Below are 18,640 nucleotides of genomic sequence, written 5' to 3' on the forward strand. Positions count from 1 at the left end.
ATATCTGAAAGGTCTTGTGGGTCTGTTGGAAATCCAGCCTCGGGGAGATATCATAAGAGCTTTGGTTACCTATTGGGACCCGGCGCACAATGTTTTCCATTTCTCTGACTTTGAGCTCACCCCAACTTTGGAAGAAATGGCCGGATACATCGGGAATACTGAACTTCCTTTGAGGGAAAAATACTTGGTCGCCCCGAGAGTCGTCACGGTACATCGGTTCCTGGATTCATTGAAAATACCTAGAACAGTCCACAACCCGGATCTAGCAGCCGGATTCTGTACCCCCATGCTTCATATATGATAGGTACGGTCACGAGGGGGGATTCAATAATCCAATCAACAAACTGTGCAGCAAAGGAGTTCGGCAGAAGTGGGACGAGCACAGACGGGTAGCATTCATGATGATGTTCCTGGGCCTTCTGGTATTTCCCAGGAAAGATGGAAACATTGATTTGAAGATATCTGGGGTAGTCAGCACTTTACTCACGCAAAGCGACAGTACTCTCGCGCCGATGGTGGTATCTGACATCTTTCGAGCTCTTACAGTTTGTAAAGCCGGGGGAAATTTCTTCGAAGGTTGTAACTTGCTCCTACAGCTATGGATAACCGAGCACCTCTGCCATCATTCCGAGATTTTGAGCCATGGTTCCCCGGAAAAGACCCGCATAGAAGAATCTTACACGAGAACCAAAGGGATCATTTTGCCCAAAGGAGTCCTGGCATGGACCTCGTTCTTTCAAGCTCTTACTGCCAGCCAAATACAATGGACGTTGGGATGGTTGCCTGTTGATGAGATCTTATATATGTCGGCGGCTAAAACTCATTTCTTGCTGATGGGGCTTAAGAACATTCAACCTTACGCACCCGGCCGAGTTTTGAGACAGTTCGGAAGATACCAGACAGTACCTCATGAGGAAGATTTTAGCACTCAAGCAGTTGAGATAAGTCCTAACGGACAGTTCCCAGAAGCAAAGATTCGCCAAATCTGGAATGAGGGCCAATATCTGAAATCAGATACTTGCGTGCGGGATCGAGCCAAAGGAGAAACGACGCCTGGTTACCTTGCATGGTATAGGAGGGAACTCGAGCATGAAAGGCCAGCTAAAAGACACCACATCCGGAATTTCACCGAGTCATCGCAAAGGCATCGGGATTGGTTAGCAAAGGAAAGAGGCTATTGTGCCGAAATCAGCAGGTTAAAACAACAAGTAGAAGGCATGAAATACGAGCACAACGTGCAAATTGCTACCGATCTGGGAGAGCGGAACAGGTTAATTCAAGAAAATGAAATGCTCAGAACCCAGATCAAACAAATAAGATTGGATGCAGATAGACAACCAAGGCGTCGATCGGACGAGCAGCTGATAAAAGGGCTAAAAGGTGAAATCAGGGAATGGCGAGATGGTTTGGAGAAATCTGAAAACATCATAGTAGAGCTCAGGACACAGTGGGATACAAGAGCAGATAAGCATCGCAGGTACCTGATTCAATTGGAAAGCGACCATGAGAAGACTGTTGCTAAGATAAAGAGAGAGATGGCTGCACTTGAGATCAAAGCAGCTAATCAGGCCAAGGATTTTTAAATTGAGAGCAGATACTGGTACGACTCAATAGCCCAGATGAAGTTGGAAGTACGGCGACTGAAGCATCAGCATGTACAAGATGCTCAAGTCTTCAAGATATGCAGCGATCAGATAAAACACCTGCTCGTAGAGAAGAAGCAAACCAGAGATAGGATCAAGGCCATTGCCCATGCCATCACCAGACGATGCCTACAATGTGAGAACATGTCCAGCGTTACCGTCCTCTCGGCAGTAATGGGTTATGTCAAGCAGACTATGCACGAGCTGGAGCAACTTGAGAGGGATCTCACGCCTAGGATCGCGGCGAGGCCGAACGATGCCCCGCGAACACCAATTTTCAAAACCATAATGCACTCATAAGTCAAGCCTGTATCTTAGTGTCTTCTGTTTGTTTTTCCATCAGGGTGATTTTTAGTCTATTTTTGAGTCTAGGTTTTTTTTTTTTCAAAGTTTGATTTTGGCAGAATGTAGTTTGTATTAGACTGCTTCAATAATAAAGAGTTTGCTTCTTTCACGTTCATTTGTGTTTTTCGAACTACGTAATGATCTGATTCACGTAGGCATCGTGATACGTAGGCAATCCTCATCGGATCCGGTCGCATTTCTTTTACTGCAAAATAAATAAAATAAATAAAGAAAAACGAAAGAGAAAAAGAAAAGAAAAGAAAAAAAGGGGGAAAAACTAATAAGAGAAAAATGCCGGAATGACGCATGCTCTCGTAGCAAACATATAGTAATCCACTTAACTGTATAGGTGCATCATGCCCAACGTGAGATTAACTATCTATTATTTACTACAAAATTAACCGTGCGTTTGTCATTGAGCATTTTCCCAGGGTTTTTGAAAAGACGGTTGGTTTGGTGAAAGTCTGGCCTCGCACTCATACTTCACGAGGTCAAGGAGAAGTATTCAACTACCTGTTGTTAGGGCAAGAAGCAGTACTCACACTTACTTCACCAGGTCAAAAGGAAGTGTGGAAATGTCTTCAGAAATTCCATTGCAAACGACCCCTGTTTCTGAGGAGAGCTCAATCTCAGCCGTCCTCACACCAGAATCCGCAACTGCGGAGGAAAATAGAATCCTACGGCTCCGCATGTTGGAAATACTAGACGACTGGAACAACGGGAAAGAGCCGCCAAGTGTCGTCCCCGGATTCCCTGAATTATTCTCCAGGTCAAGTGGATCGTCCAATGTCCCCATAAATTATCCTGCTACTCCATTTGGGTACCCAGCCACCTCCGCCTTCTCTGCTGGATCACCTTCTGAGCCTCATCCCCGAATGTCGGCCACTGATGCAAGCATGAACATCTTTACTGCATCGCCTTGCCCGGTTACGGCACAACCTACCACATACAATCCAAGCTTTGACTCATCATCTTTTACATTCCAAGCCCCATCGTTCTCAATGGAACCAACTAGGTTCGCTACCAATATTAATCCTTTACCGCCTCAGTGCGAGCTTGCACCCGGGCAGGATCAGAACCCCAGATTTGCAGAGCAAAATGAGATTGCCAAAAGGATGAGAAGCCTTGAGCAAAGTCTGAAGAATATGCAAGGATTGAGCGGACAAAAGAGCGTCTCTTACGCTGACCTGTGCATGTTTCCTCACGTGCACCTGCCGACGGGTTTCAAGACCCCAAAGTTTGAGAAATACGATGGGCACGGTGACCCCATTGCACATCTTAAGAAATACTGCAACCAATTGCGGGGAGCCGGCGGAAAAGAAGAACTGCTAATGGCATACTTTGGGGAAAGTCTAGTAGGGATAGCTTCGGAATGGTATATGGATCAGGAAATGTCCCGATGGCATATATGGGATGATCTTGCCAGAGATTTTGTAAAACAATTCCAATATAACATCGACATTGCGCCAGACCGAAACTCTCTGTCGAATTTGAAGAAGAAGCCTTCGGAAAGCTTTAGAGAGTATGCTATTAAGTGGCGTGAACAGGCGTCGAGAGTGAAGCCTCCCATGGATGAAGTGGAAATGGTCACTACCTTTCTCCAGGCTCAAGAGTCTGACTATTTCCAAAACATGATGTCGGCCATGGGTAAGCCATTCGCGGAAGCGATCAAGATTGGAGAGATGGTGGAAAATGGGTTGCAAACGGGAAGGATTTTGAGTCAAGCAGCCATAAGGGCAACCTCTCAGGCTGTCCAAAGCGGGTCTGGAGGAACAACAAGGGGGAAGAAGAAAGAAGAAACAACTATGGCAGCCTCTGAAGCAAGGGAGTATCGTCGTCCTAGGCCCCATTTCCCGGAAAGAGCCCCACAACATTACTACCCCCACTCAAATTTGGCATATGCTCATCAACCTTATATGGTCATGAATGCCCAACCTTATAACCATCCACCGCAACAAGCCAACCGAGGCCCAGCTCCACTTCCCAGAAATCAGCCTCCTTACCGCAACCGCTATAACCCGCAACCCCCGCAGAATAACTACCGCCCCCAGGAGCCACCTCAACGGCGGACTTTCACGCCCATCGGTGAGCAATACTCTACTTTGTTCCCTAAGCTAGTCCAATTGGGTTTCTTGCAACCAATTCCCCAAACAAGGCAAAACCCAACATCGCCTTCTTACAAAGCCGGAGTCAGATGCGCCTATCATTCAGGGGCTGAGGGACATGATACAAACGACTGCTGGTCATTGAAAAGAGTGGTCGAAAATTTGATAGAGCAGGGGAAAATAGTGCTAAGGGACGAAGAGATCCCAAATGTGACTAACAATCCATTGCCCGCTCACAATAATGGGCCGCTGATCGGCATGATTTGTGAAGACAAAGAGTTCGACCCTGCTTTGAAAGCCATAATTGCCATTGTCGACATGGGGAAGAGGCCTGAAATAGACCAAAAATCAGAAAAGGGGGAGGAGGCCAAGGTTGCAGAGAGCAAGCCTGAAAAGAAGGTGGAGAAGAAAGTGGTACCAGCAATGGGCGGAGTTCTTTACATACCACGAGGTCAAGCTGAGAAGACGCAGAAATCCGGGATCAAAAAGACAAAACCTATGTACGGGCCAAAAGGGGCCTATGTGGTCCGGGGGACGATTCAACCACCTCGGCCGAATGAGCCAGTGGTTATCGGACGCGTGCCACAAAAGCCAATGACCAACCCGTCCACAGTGCCGTGGAATTATCGAAAGACTTTGGTAATGTACAAAGGTAAAGAGGTCATGGGAGAACTTCCAGAAAATACTTTCATTGGAGGGTATTCAAATACCCAAGAACTGAACAACGCCACACAAAGGCGCTTCCCGCCAAAGAAGCCCGTGAGTGTTGAGGAAGCGGAATTGTTCTTCCAACAAATGAAGATGCCGGATTATGAAGTGATAGATCAGCTGCGCAAGCACCCTGAGCAGGTGTCCATGCTATCATTATTGATAAGGTCGGCCGAGCATCAAAAGATCTTACTGAAGACCCTGAATGAAGCATATGTACCAGTTGGAACCTCGGTGGAGAAACTAGAGCGGATGACAGAAAGATTCTTCGCCGTCAACCAAATCTCTTTCAGCAAGAATGATTTACCCCCGGAAGGAGCGGCACACAACAAGGCCTTGCATTTAACAGTTAAATGCGAGGACTACTATATCAAGCGGGTAATGTTGGATGGAGGCTCAGGCGTTGACATTTGCCCGCTATCCACGCTACAAAGGATGGAAATTGGGATCGGAAGAATCCGACCCAACAATGTCTGCGTAAGAGCTTTCGACGGCATCAAGAGAGATACCATGGGAGAAATAGACCTGCTGCTGGTCATAGGACCAGTCGAATTTCGAGTAACCTTCCAAGTGATCGACATGGACACATCCTACAATTTCCTCCTTGGCAGACCTTGGATCCACGCGGCAGGAGCCGTGCCTTCCACTCTTCGCCAGATAGTGAAGTTCGAGTACGAAGACCAAGAAATCGTGGTCCATGGGGAAGACGAACATGCCATTTATCGGGACCCATCCATCTCGTATCTTGAACCGAGAGAAGGGAGCGAACATACGGTCTATCAAGCTTTCGAGGTGATACTGGCAGAGCAGCACGAAGAGGGAGTACCTTGCCCCCAACCTTTCTTGTCTAACGCTTCGGTCATGGTGGCCAAAGAGATGATCCGGCACGGATTTATGCCAGGGAAGGGACTTGGACGGACCCTTCAGGGAATAACAGAACCCATTACTTTACCAGTCATCAAGAAACCTTTTGGACTAGGTTTCAAACCTACTCCAGCAGACGAAAAATGGGCAAAGAAAAGGAGAAATGAGGGCTGGAAGTTGCCTCAACCACTGCCGGATTTATATGCGACTTTCGTCAGGCTAAGGTACGCTGAAGAAGAAGATGATGAGGTCTTCACAGCTGAGGAAATCGAGGAAATATGTGGGGCGATGAGAGAAATGCTCTACGAGGTCCACATGGTTCAACCAGGTGAAGGCACAAGCACTGCTGAGATGTTGTACATGGGACCGAACGCCCAACTTCAAAACTGGGAGTCCACACCATTCCCGACTAGACGGATGTCCGGGTAGACCTGTCCTGCCACCTTTCCTGTGTCACAAGTTATCTCCGGGACATAACTTGAACGTTTTCTTCTTTTCATTTGTTGTTTTGAATTCCTAGTTGTAAACATTGTTGTCTTCCAACTTTCCAAAGAAAATATACAAAATACAAAAAAAATCATCATTGCTTTCCTATTCTTTCTTTTGTTCTGTTTTTTATTACTTTTCCTCTTATCTTCCTTTTCAGTCCTAATAATGCGGCTTTAAATATGACATGCTTGCGGACTTCACGCCCAGATCACAATGAGTTATTTAACTGCGAATTAATGAACCCAGAACCAGAATATGATACGGAAGAGGCTTTTAGGGAGATAAACCGAGAGTTGGAATATTTTGAGAATAAACCTAAGCCGAATCTGAATGAAACTGAACCGGTAAATTTAGGAACCCCGGAAGAAATCCGGGAGACCAAGATAAGCATTCACACGGACAAGAAAACGAGAGAGGCGATAATTCAACTTCTTTTTGAATTCAAAGACGTGTTTGCTTGGTCATATGATGACATGCCGGGACTAGGTGTCGATCTAGTGGTTCACAAATTGCCGATTCATCCTGATTGTCCTCCAGTTCAACAAAAGCAACGAAAGTTCAAAACCGAGGTCAGTGACAAGATTAAAGAGGAGATCACCAAGAAACTGAAAACAGGAGTGATCCGGGTAGTCCAATACACAACATGGTTGGCGAATGTGGTTCCAGTACCAAAAAAGGACGGGAAAACTCGGGTATGTGTAGATTACCGAGATCTTAACAGAGCAAGTCCTAAAGATAATTTCCCGCTGCCCAACATCCACATCCTCGTTGATAATTGTGCCAAACACGAGATACAGTCTTTTGTAGATTGTTATGCTGGGTATCATCAGGTACTGATGGATGAAGAGGACGCCGAGAAAACCGCTTTCACCACGCCTTGGGGCACCTACTGTTACCGGGTCATGCCATTTGGTCTGAAGAATGCTGGGGCTACTTACATGAGGGCCATGACTGCCATTTTCCATGACATGATGCACCAGGAAATAGAGGTGTACGTGGACGATGTGATAGTCAAGTCCAGGACGCAGGATAATCACATCCAAGACTTGAGGAAATTCTTCGAGAGGCTAAGGAAGTATGACTTGAAGCTAAATCCAGCCAAATGCGCTTTCGGAGTTCCGTCGGGCAAACCTTTGGGTTTCATCGTAAGCAGGAGAGGAATTGAGCTAGATCCAACTAAGATAAAATCCATCAGAGATCTACCTCCCCCGAGAATGAAGAAAGACGTGATGAGTCTGTTGGGCAGGTTGAACTACATCAGTCGGTTTATTGCCCAGCTGACAAGCACGTGTGAGCCCATATTCAAGCTGTTAAGGAAAGATGCGGCGATTAAGTGGACAACGGAGTGTCAAGAAGCCTTTGATAAAGTCAAAGAATACCTTTCGAATCCCCCAGTCTTGGTCCCTCCAGAATCAGGGAGGCCACTTTTCTTGTATCTGACAGTCTTGGAGAACTCTTTCGGTTGCGTCCTCGGGCAACACGACATAACCGGAAAGAAGGAACAAGCAATCTACTACTTGAGCAAGAAATTCACCAGCTACGAGGCCAAATACACTCTGCTGGAAAGGACATGCTGCTCTCTCACATGGGTTGCTCAAAAGCTGAGACATTATCTCCAAGCCCACACTACATTCCTCATAAGCAGGTTGGATCCCTTGAAGTATATATTTCAGAAACCAATGCCTACTGGGAGACTGGCTAAATGGCAAATCTTGCTTACGGAATTCGACATAGTTTATGTCACTCGCACGACAATGAAAGCCCAGGCGTTAGCAGATCATTTAGCCGAAAACCCGGTCGATGAGGAATACCAGCCATTGGATACCTACTTTCCAGATGAAGAGGTAAACACCGTAGAAGTGATCTCGGAGGAAGCTCATGTTTGGAAGATGTTCTTTGACGGAGCCGTGAACGCCAAGGGTATAGGGATTGGGGCAATTTTGATCTCACCTGCCGGTCAGCATTATCCCGCCACAACTAGACTTCGTTTCTTCTGCACAAATAATACAGCTGAATATGAAGCCTGCATTATGGGCATGCATATAACAATCGATCAGGATGTCAAAGACTTACTGATTATGGGAGATTCTGACCTGATCATCCGGCAAGTTCAAGGCGAGTGGGAAACTCGGGATGTCAAACTTATCCCATACCGACAACATGTGGAGGACCTCAGCAAGCGCTTTACCTCAATAGAGTTCAGATATATTCTGAGGTGTCACAATGAACTAGCAGATGCACTTGCTACTCTGGCTTCTATGCTACCCTACCCAGGCAACGCCCACGTCGATCCTTTGGAAATCCAAATCAAGGAAAGACATGGTTACTGCAGCGTAATCGAGGCGGGATCAAATACGCAGCCTTGGTACCATGACATCAAGAGGTTCCTGAAGACGCAAGAATACCCAGAGCATGCTACTGGAGATCAGAAGAGGACCATTAGGCGACATGCAAGTGGTTTCTTTCTAAGCGGTGAATTGTTATATAAGAGGACCCCGGACCTCAATCTCTTACGATGCGTCGATATCGAGGAGGCAAGAAAGATCATGCACGAAGTACACGCAGGTGTGTGTGGACCTCACATGAACGGGTATGTCTTGGCGAAGAAAATCCTTCGAGCAGGTTATTACTGGATGACCATGGAAAAGGATTGCTTTAGTTTCGTTCGGAAGTGTCATCAGTGTCAGGTGCACGGTGATTTGATTCATGCACCTCCCACGGAACTGCATCCCATGTCCGCACCATGGCCATTTGTCGCCTGGGGCATGGACGTCATTGGACCAATTGAACCAAAGGCCTCAAACGGACACAGGTTTATACTAGTTGCCATAGACTACTTTACGAAATGGGTAGAGGCTGTCACTCTCAAGTCGGTCACCAAGAAAGCTGTAGTGGATTTTGTACACTCAAATCTTATCTGTCGCTTCGGTATTCCTGCGACTATCATTACAGATAATGCGGCAAACTTGAACAGTCACTTGATGGGAAATGTGTGCGAGCAATTCAAGATAACACACAGGAATTCCACTCCTTATCGGCCAAAAGCCAATGGTGCTGTGGAAGCTGCAAATAAAAACATCAAGAAGATTTTGAGGAAAACAATACAAAGTTCCCGACAGTGGCATGAGCAGTTACCTTTTGCATTATTGGGGTACCGCACTACGGTACGCACATCGGTGGGAGCGACTCCTTATCTTTTGGTTTATGGGACCGAGGCTGTAATACCGGCAGAGGTAGAAATTCCTTCGCTTCGAATCATTGTCGAAGCAGAAATCGAGGACAGCGAGTGGGTTAAGACTCGGTTAGAGCAATTGACGTTGATTGATGAAAAGCGGATGGCTGCAGTTTGTCACGGACAGTTATACCAACGAAGGATGGCCCGTGCTTACAACAAGAAAGTCCGACCCCGGAATTTCGAAGTAGGTCAGCTGGTACTGAGGCGTATTCTGCCGCATCATGAAGAAGCAAAAGGAAAGTTTGCCCCAAATTGGAAATGCCCATACATCGTAAGGAAAATATTGCCAAGAGGAGCATTGTATTTAGGTGATATCGAAGGAAATGACCCCGACACAGCAGTGAATGCAGATGCGGTCAAGAGGTACTACGTCTAAATCATACTCCAATAGTCCTGACACGTTGAAAATGGCGAAGGTGTTTATTCCCCACTACTCCCCAAAAACTACCCAATTCTCTCTACCAACTTTTGAGCCGCTTACAAAACAAAACAAAAAAAACAAAAAAAAAAGAAAAAAAAGAAAACAAAACAAAACATTGATTGAGGCCTGAACTACGTTTGACTTGATTCCGAAAGGATACGTAGGCAGCCTCTCCTTGAGGTTCAGTCACACCAACAATAAAATCCCATTCACCCTGAAATTGAAAACCGGGGCACGTCGAGCAGTTGAGAAGTTAGTATCACTACCTCTCTTTACCAAGCACAAGCCTTCAAATCAATTACCAAATATGATGGGGAACCAATAAGCGTCACGAATGGAGACCAGCACACCTTGAATTGAGAGAGATAAAATGAGAGAGCCTCGGCGGTGAAAACCTTCGGGCACCCTGAGGCGACGGGAGTAGAGAAACCAAAATGAGAGAGCTTGTTTAGTAAAAACTCGCAAAGAGTGCTATCAAGCAATGACAGGAAGAGAAATGAGAGAGGTCAGCCAGCGAAAACCCGCAAAAGGGCGCTGTTGGCCGAAAAGAATGACTACATCCCAAGAAAGTTTCGGCAGAGTGCCACCAGTTTGGAATCACAGATCCGTTCTGGTTCAGGAAAACGCAAGCTCTTAGAAGGTCAGACGTCCAGTCGAAAGAGCATGTCATGTCATTTAAAGCCAGCGTTATCTTCCTCAGATAAGTTTTTCTCGTCCCGAAAAGGGTGTTCCTTTTCTGATTTTATTCCCCTTTCTTTGTTTCTTTTCGAATCCCTTTCGCATTTTAACCCCGAGTTCAGGACACACCGGAAAGGACAGGTGGCAGGTTTGTTTACACGGAATCCCGTCTCACGAAGGAAAGCACCTCATCTCGTTGATATGATTACCCAAGCATGATGAATCATGACGTTTGATGGTGTTCCGGAGTAAAGAAAAAAGAGAGAAATCTTGAAATCTTCCCCAGCAAGTCCACCTTCGGACAAATCCCCACAGAGTTTCCCCCTGTACAAAACCCCACAGAGTTTCTCTTTTGTACAATCTCCCACAAAGTCTCCCCGTTGGAATTTCATCGGCGCATCCCCAGCGAGTCCTTTTGTAAATATTCCCCAACAAGCTTACCCCAACAAACCCTGGGAAACTCATTTTGAGATAAATCCCCAGCCCCATTGTACAAAAATCCACACAAAGAATCCACTTTGTAAATATTCCCCACAGAGCTTCCTTTGTTGTACAAATTCCCACAAAATACTTCCAATAAAATCCCCGTTAAGAACCTCCAAGCAAAACGGGACACAAAAAAAAAAAAAAAGGCCTTACGAAGCAAGTCATCACAGAATCCGGAAATACAAGCCTGTGCAGTCTAAAGGTTTCGCCATTCGAATCAAATCAATGGCGGGACTTCGCAACAGAAGTAAAGACGCAACGAAGCAATTGGGAACGATCAAGGTCACCGAACCAACCGTCATTTCCGAACTAACAATTGTTCTTTGTCTGAGAAGTTGAAACAGGTGTTAATCCAAGACAACCGTGCAAGAAGCAGGTGTCGCCCAAAGAAGAAGGTACACGGGTACAAGAAACATTTTGGCAATAAGGAATTCACTCAAAAGGTAAGTTCCCGCAAAACTCCCTTTTATCTTCTATTAAAACAAGAAAACTCAAAAATAGATCGTGTAGTATTCTCGAGCTTTATCCCCAGCCAATCAGCATTAGGGTTTTAAACCCTTATCCCCAGCCAATCAGCATTAGGGTTTTAAACCCTAAACTGAATTTTCCTTTTAGTCAGCATTAGGGTTTTAAACCCTAAACTGAACTTTTTCCTTTCAGCCAACATTAGAGTTTTAAACTCTAAACTGAGCTTTTCCATGCAATCAGCATTAGGGTTTTAAACCCTAAACTGAATTTTCCTTTTAATCAGCATTAGGGTTTTAAACCCTAAACTGAATTTTCTTTTTAGTCAGCATTAGGGTTTTAAACCCTAAACTGAACTTTTCCCTTTCAGCCAGCATTAGAGTTTTAAACTCTAAACTGAGCTCTTCCATGCAATCAGCATTAGGGTTTTAAACCCTAAAATGAATTTTCCTTCCAGCCAGCATTAGAGTTTTAAACTCTAAACTGAGCTTTTCCATGCAATCAGCATTAGGGTTTTAAACCCTAAACTGAATTTTCCTTTTAATCAGCATTTAGGGTTTTAAACCCTAAACTGAATTTTCCTTTTAGTCAGCATTAGGGTTTTAAACCCTAAACTGAACTTTTCCCTTTCAGCCAGCATTAGAGTTTTAAACTCTAAACTGAGCTCTTCCATGCAATCAGCATTAGGGTTTTAAACCCTAAACTGAATTTTCCTTCCAGCCAGCATTAGAGTTTTAAACTCTAAACTGAGCTTTTCCATGCAATCAGCATTAGGGTTTTAAACCCTAAACTGAATTTTCCTTTTAATCAGCATTAGGGTTTTAAACCCTAAACTGAATTTTCCTTTTAATCAGCATTATGGTTTTAAACCCTAAACCGAATTTTCCTTTTAATCGGCATTAGGGTTTTAAACCCTAAACTGAATTTTCCTTCCAGCCAGCATTAGAGTTTTAAACTCTAAATTGAGCTTTTCCATGCAATCAGCATTAGGGTTTTAAACCCTAAACTGAATTTTCCTTTTAATCAGCATTAGGGTTTTAAACCCTAAACTGAATTTTCCTTTTAATCAGCATTAGGGTTTTAAACCCTAAACTGAATTTTCCTTTTAGTCAGCATTAGGGTTTTAAACCCTAAACTGAACTTTTCCCTTTCAGCCAGCATTAGAGTTTTAAACTCTAAACTGAGCTCTTCCATGCAATCAGCATTAGGGTTTTAAACCCTAAACTGAATTTTCCTTCCAGCCAGCATTAGAGTTTTAAACTCTAAACTGAGCTTTTCCATGCAATCAGCATTAGGGTTTTAAACCCTAAACTGAATTTTCCTTTTAATCAGCATTAGGGTTTTAAACCCTAAACTGAATTTTCTTTTTAGTCAGCATTAGGGTTTTAAACCCTAAACTGAACTTTTCCCTTTCAGCCAGCATTAGAGTTTTAAACTCTAAACTGAGCTCTTCCATGCAATCAGCATTAGGGTTTTAAACCCTAAACTGAATTTTCCTTCCAGCCAGCATTAGAGTTTTAAACTCTAAACTGAGCTTTTCCATGCAATCAGCATTAGGGTTTTAAACCCTAAACTGAATTTTCCTTTTAATCAGCATTAGGGTTTTAAACCCTAAACTGAATTTTCCTTTTAGTCAGCATTAGGGTTTTAAACCCTAAACTGAACTTTTCCCTTTCAGCCAGCATTAGAGTTTTAAACTCTAAACTGAGCTCTTCCATGCAATCAGCATTAGGGTTTTAAACCCTAAACTGAATTTTCCTTCCAGCCAGCATTAGAGTTTTAAACTCTAAACTGAGCTTTTTCCTGCAATCAGCATTAGGGTTTTAAACCCTAAACTGAATTTTCCTTTTAGTTAGCATTAGGGTTTTTAACCCTAAACTGAACCTTTCCCCAGCTAGTCGGTATTAGGGCTCCAACCCTGAACTGAACATGCATATCCTCTTTCATCAATTTTATGAACTTCCTGGCGAATAATTAACGAAATTTTCCTAGTGAAACTGGGGCAGAAAATTTCGTTCGTTTGTTTTCTCCCGCAGGTCTAACCTCGACCCACATGGATCGAAATGACCCCACGAGTTGAGTCCCAGCTCGGAATCAACAAAGAAAAAGAAGAAAAAGAGATGTCCCAAGATTCGGAGTAAATGGAAGGCGGATTGACTCCAGCATTTAATTAAGGCCCTGAACCCTACCAATCGCGTCTCACTCAGTATCCCAGAGATTAAACAGGTCACCACAACTCGCAAGCATCAAGATTCAGATCGGAGTCTACAAGCAGAATCAGCTAAGACCCAAGATCAAGTCGTAAAAGAATCATAGATAGGAATCTTGTAACTAGCAGTTGACATACACATAAGTAGTTAGCTCAGTTTCCAATTTCCATTTGGTTGTAATAAGGCGGTCAGTAACGTAGCAGTGACAACAACAGCAACAGTAGCAGCAAGCATTGCAATCCCATGGTAGTCCCAGCTACCAAAACTTCCCGAACTACATTGACCTGATTCCTGTTTAGCCCAGGATATGTAGGAAATCTTTGAAGCAAGATTCGGTCAGATCTTTCAAAAAAAACATGCTTCATACGGAGTGGTCTATAGGCAAAAATCGCTCATACACGCTCACTTTATCTTTGCACGAAAACCCTTCGTGTTTCCGAACAAAGAGGGGCAGCTGTGAGCACGTGATTTTTGTTTCGCACGACAATCGCTCCAAAAGGAAGTAAAAAATAATAATTGGCCCTGCTGTACAAATTTTGGATTTCTGTGCGGCACCTTGTTAATTTATTTGTGACTTCGGCCCATTTTTATTTATTTACTTTATTAAAACAAAATTCAAAAAATATATATGTGTCCTGCATAATTCGAACCGTAATCCGGTCGTTAAATAGAAAATCATGAATAAGCATCTTCGTCCGTGATTTTATTTTTTGTTCAACTTTACCTGTTTTGAAATATTTTAGTGTGCAAATAATTGTATTGAGTGTGTATTTAATTTTAATTTGATTTTTGGTTTAGTTTTGTTTTAAAGAAAGGACCCCTTCCCTTCCGGACTTGGGCCAATTTTAACAAAATTGGCCCAAACAAACAGCCCAAAACCCAGGCCTGCCCGGTCCAACAACACCTGATACCCAGGACATCCAAACGACGACGTTTTAGCCCAGTGTGATCTGGGCCGTTGATCTCAGATTGATCAACGGCCAAGATCAATCCCCGTAACCCACCAACAAACCCGACCCGTCTCACCCGGACCGACCCCAAACCTTTATCCTTGAAACGACGTCGTCCCTGTTTAGCCAAAGGATCCTGGCCCTTCATCTCATCTCATCCAACGGCCAGGATCCATTTGCTCACTAACTATATAAACTCCTAACACTACCCTGCCCCCCCTATCCAAACCCCAGCCTTCATCGTCTTCACCATAATCCCCAAACCCTAGAGCCGCCCCTGTACCCCTCACCATGAAAACCGGCGGCACGGACGCCGGTGACCTCGCCCCTAACACCATAGAACCCCCATGCCATCCTGAACCCAAATCTACCAACCACACACTTCGAATCCTATCCCACCTTCTCGAATCTTCATTTGAAGATTCGAGTCGGAACCTAATCTACACCGATCTGCCTTAAACTCATACCAGACACCCCCCAGACCCCCTCGTGACCAAACCATACTTGGTTTGGTCCGAATATAACCAGGGAAGCACGAATATTAGATCTGAGTTTCGAAACCACAAGGTCCCTCGTCACTGGTTCAAACCGGTTCAAACCGAAGAGGTTAAGGTCTGATGGACTTTAATCAAAGTGTTTCTCATTTGAGAAACACTTCGATTAAAGTCCATTCAGCCTTAAGAAAAGTTTGTCCAAATCCGAGTTCAAACTGTTAACTTTTCAAGTTTTAAGGTAAGTCTGCTTTCTTTCCTTTATTTGTTTTAGTCCGTGTGATTGTTTAAAAGTCTGTTCATATTTGTTTTGATTTTATCAACTTTTGTTTGTCCACTTCACTTAAACCTCTGTGTTTGTCTAAATCCCCCCTCCTATTCTGATAAGGCATGTGTATTGGTTGTGTTTCGAGTTTGGACTGACTAGCTAACTCCTCGAGTGCATTTCTGCTTAGTCAGTATAATTCAAACCATATATCGATACTGTTTAAATGTTTGATTTTTGGCTACGATTGTGTATGTTAATGCTAATATAGTCGAGTCGACATGTGTCGTCAATTAGTTTCAACTGTCCGAACAATAACAAATCAACTTGCTTCTGTTGAACATTTGCCTGAATCAATTAAGAACCAAGTCCTGTTACTTATAGTCGTGAATATGATTTCAGAAACCTAAGGCTTGGTCTGTAACTGAAATCTGAGTTGGTGGCATGTGCACTTGTGCACAGCATGTGCATTGTGCACAGCCTGTTTTCCTGCATAAAAGGGTTTTCAATTTCAAATGGTTTGACAGCATATGCTGTCAGATATATTCTACTGCCCATACTTGCTTTTAGTTAATAAAATGGAAAAGTTGAATCTGCCAGGGAATGTGAATGGGGTTTAATATTTAATTAGCTAAAGTTGGAATTGAAAATGGAAGGCACATGGGAGGGGTACTGGGATATTCTAAAACAGGCTGTTAAAAAGGGTTAGTGTTTAGGCTTATAAAGAGGAGGACCTGGGATATACAGAGGGGGACTGAACCTGGAAGGAAAAAGAAAAAAGAAGGAGACTGTGAGGAATTCTTTGAAAGAGAAAGGAAGATATATAGACACTGGACCTTGAAAGCTGAAATACATACAAATAGATATACACAGAGAAAGGATAGGGCTGATTTTAGGAAAACACAGATAGAGAGAGGTGAAGAGATAGAAGGTATACAACCAACAATCAGAAACTTTTTCCTCCTATTATTATTGGGTTTCAGTGGTTCAAATTGTTCAAATCAGTTCTGATTCTTGGAAAGTCCAGTTTGTGTCTATTAATCGAGTGTTTTTCATTGGTTTACTACTGGTTTGGTCTGTCTGGAGTTCTGATTCTACTCCACTGGGTGTGGCTGTTATTTGGCTTTTGCTTTCTATTGGCCATAGTCGCAATTCTGCACTCGAGCCTGTTTCTTGCTGTATTGCTTTGCCTGCTGCTATTCTGCCCTGTTGCTACTGATAGTGCTGTGATTGCTGCTGCATTCTGTTATCATTGTACTCTACTGATTGCCCTCTTCTTCAATTGCAAATATTCCCAGGTACACAACCTTTGAACCATGTATTGTTGAAAGTTTGAAGTTAAAGCAGATAATAGAGAAATGAATATCAGTTTATATTATAGCATTGGTGTAAAAGATAGTTCGAATGTTAGTTGGGCCTGTATTTTTACTGCAAACTGCAAATATTCTGTATAAACTAGCATACATTCTGTTCAAAGTGAACTGTTAGATAGCATGGCTCAACAGTAATGACTGTATGACTTAGACAACATGTTTGATTTAGTATACATTCAGTTCAGTATAACACTTGTTTGGTTTAGTTATGACTGTATAACATAGAGCCATGGTAAGCACTTGTATGTATTTTACACAGACCTCTGAATTGACAAATCTATGGTATTAAGTCCGGGATAAATGTATCCCAAACAAACCCTCATGCAGTCACATTAAGAGTTGGCCATGAAGGCCAGCTTTTCCTGTCAGATTATGTGCTCCAATATAAGTTCGATATCGGGTTTCGGTATAGATTCTTTGTTTCGAAATAATGTGATGATTGTTGGGAGAAACTAATAGTCATTTCGAGTTCATTTAGTAGTAATTTTCCTAATAAACAGCCGATTTCGTTTATCAATTTCAAATAGGTTAGAGTGCTAAAATGGAACTTGGAGGTCGTTAAACATAACTCAATATATGTTGTTAGTTTGTTGCAATCTCACTTAGCAAATTAATAAGCGTATTCACTCGATGAAGACAAAGCATGAGGCAACTCTCACCTCATGAACAATCAATCAGGTAATCAAACAAGTTTAGGTTCGGCAAACATAATAAGGATTCAGTCTGTATTTGTTCAAACAAGTAAAGTTTGGCATCGCCTTTCTCTTTAAAGATAAACGCAGTAGAAATGTAGCCACTGTAGGGTGCCCTTCTAAAAAAAATGAGACGAGCCTCGCCGAATAAAAATGCAAATTGCGGGGCCCTCAATAATTGATCATGGTAAATACTTAGAATTTGGGACGGACTGTTTAGTGAATTCCACTGCCTTCCCCAAAGACAATAATGCGTTCAGATTTCTTTAGGCGCGACTTTTAAGTAAATTATATTCTTAAAAATCGGGTGCACATTGATGTGACCCAAATCCAAGTCTCAACGGAGTCAAAAATGTGTTAACAACTACGGGTGCATTGATTGTGACGTGGTTCGAGATGCATTTTCACGACGTTGCAATTCTATAAAATAAATGATAATAATAAAAGCGGTTTAAACTCAATAAAAGCACATAGGTCACAACATGTATTTAAATCAGATATTTAACCATTATAACAATTTAAGCGACCGTGCTAGAACCACGGGATTCGAGGATGCCTAACACCTTCCCTCGGGTCAACAGAATTCCTTACTTAGAATTTCTGGTTCGCAGACTTCATTTGGAAAAGTCGAAAATTTCCTCGATTTGGGATTCAAGATAAACCGGTGACTTGGGACACCAAAAGCCAAACCTTTCCCAAGTGGCGACTCTGAATTAAATAAATAATCTCATTTCGAATATTGTTACTTAAATTGGAAAAAACTCCACCCGCACATTTAACCCTTCGGGGAGGGCGCGCAAAAAGGAGGTGTGACAGTAGTTATGAGAATAAATGCAAATACAATATATAGTTATAATGTAGAGACATTTTTTTCCTATCTAATATATATGCTTTAGAAGTTGAAGCACCAAATACAATATATAGTTGCAAGACAAGAGTAATCTTTTAAAATCAAATTAGAAAATCGAGCATATATATATTCTTAATAAAGTTTAAAGGTAATGACAAGAGTGTACAATTGTTACCAATTTTGTGATGCGACAACCAAAAACCTATAAAAAAATTCTGCCAGAAAGAATATAAGGATGATAGGATAAAGATATTTTATTGTGCACTTATATAGAGTACTGCGAAGAATATGAAAAGACATATAGAATGAGTTACAATGGAAGAAACAAAATATGAAGAGTGAAATAATTGCAAGTAATAATAAGTAAAGG

The sequence above is a fragment of the Nicotiana tabacum genome, chromosome 6 (assembly GCF_000715075.1).
Source record: "Nicotiana tabacum cultivar K326 chromosome 6, ASM71507v2, whole genome shotgun sequence".
NCBI classification, from domain to species: Eukaryota; Viridiplantae; Streptophyta; class Magnoliopsida; order Solanales; family Solanaceae; genus Nicotiana; species Nicotiana tabacum.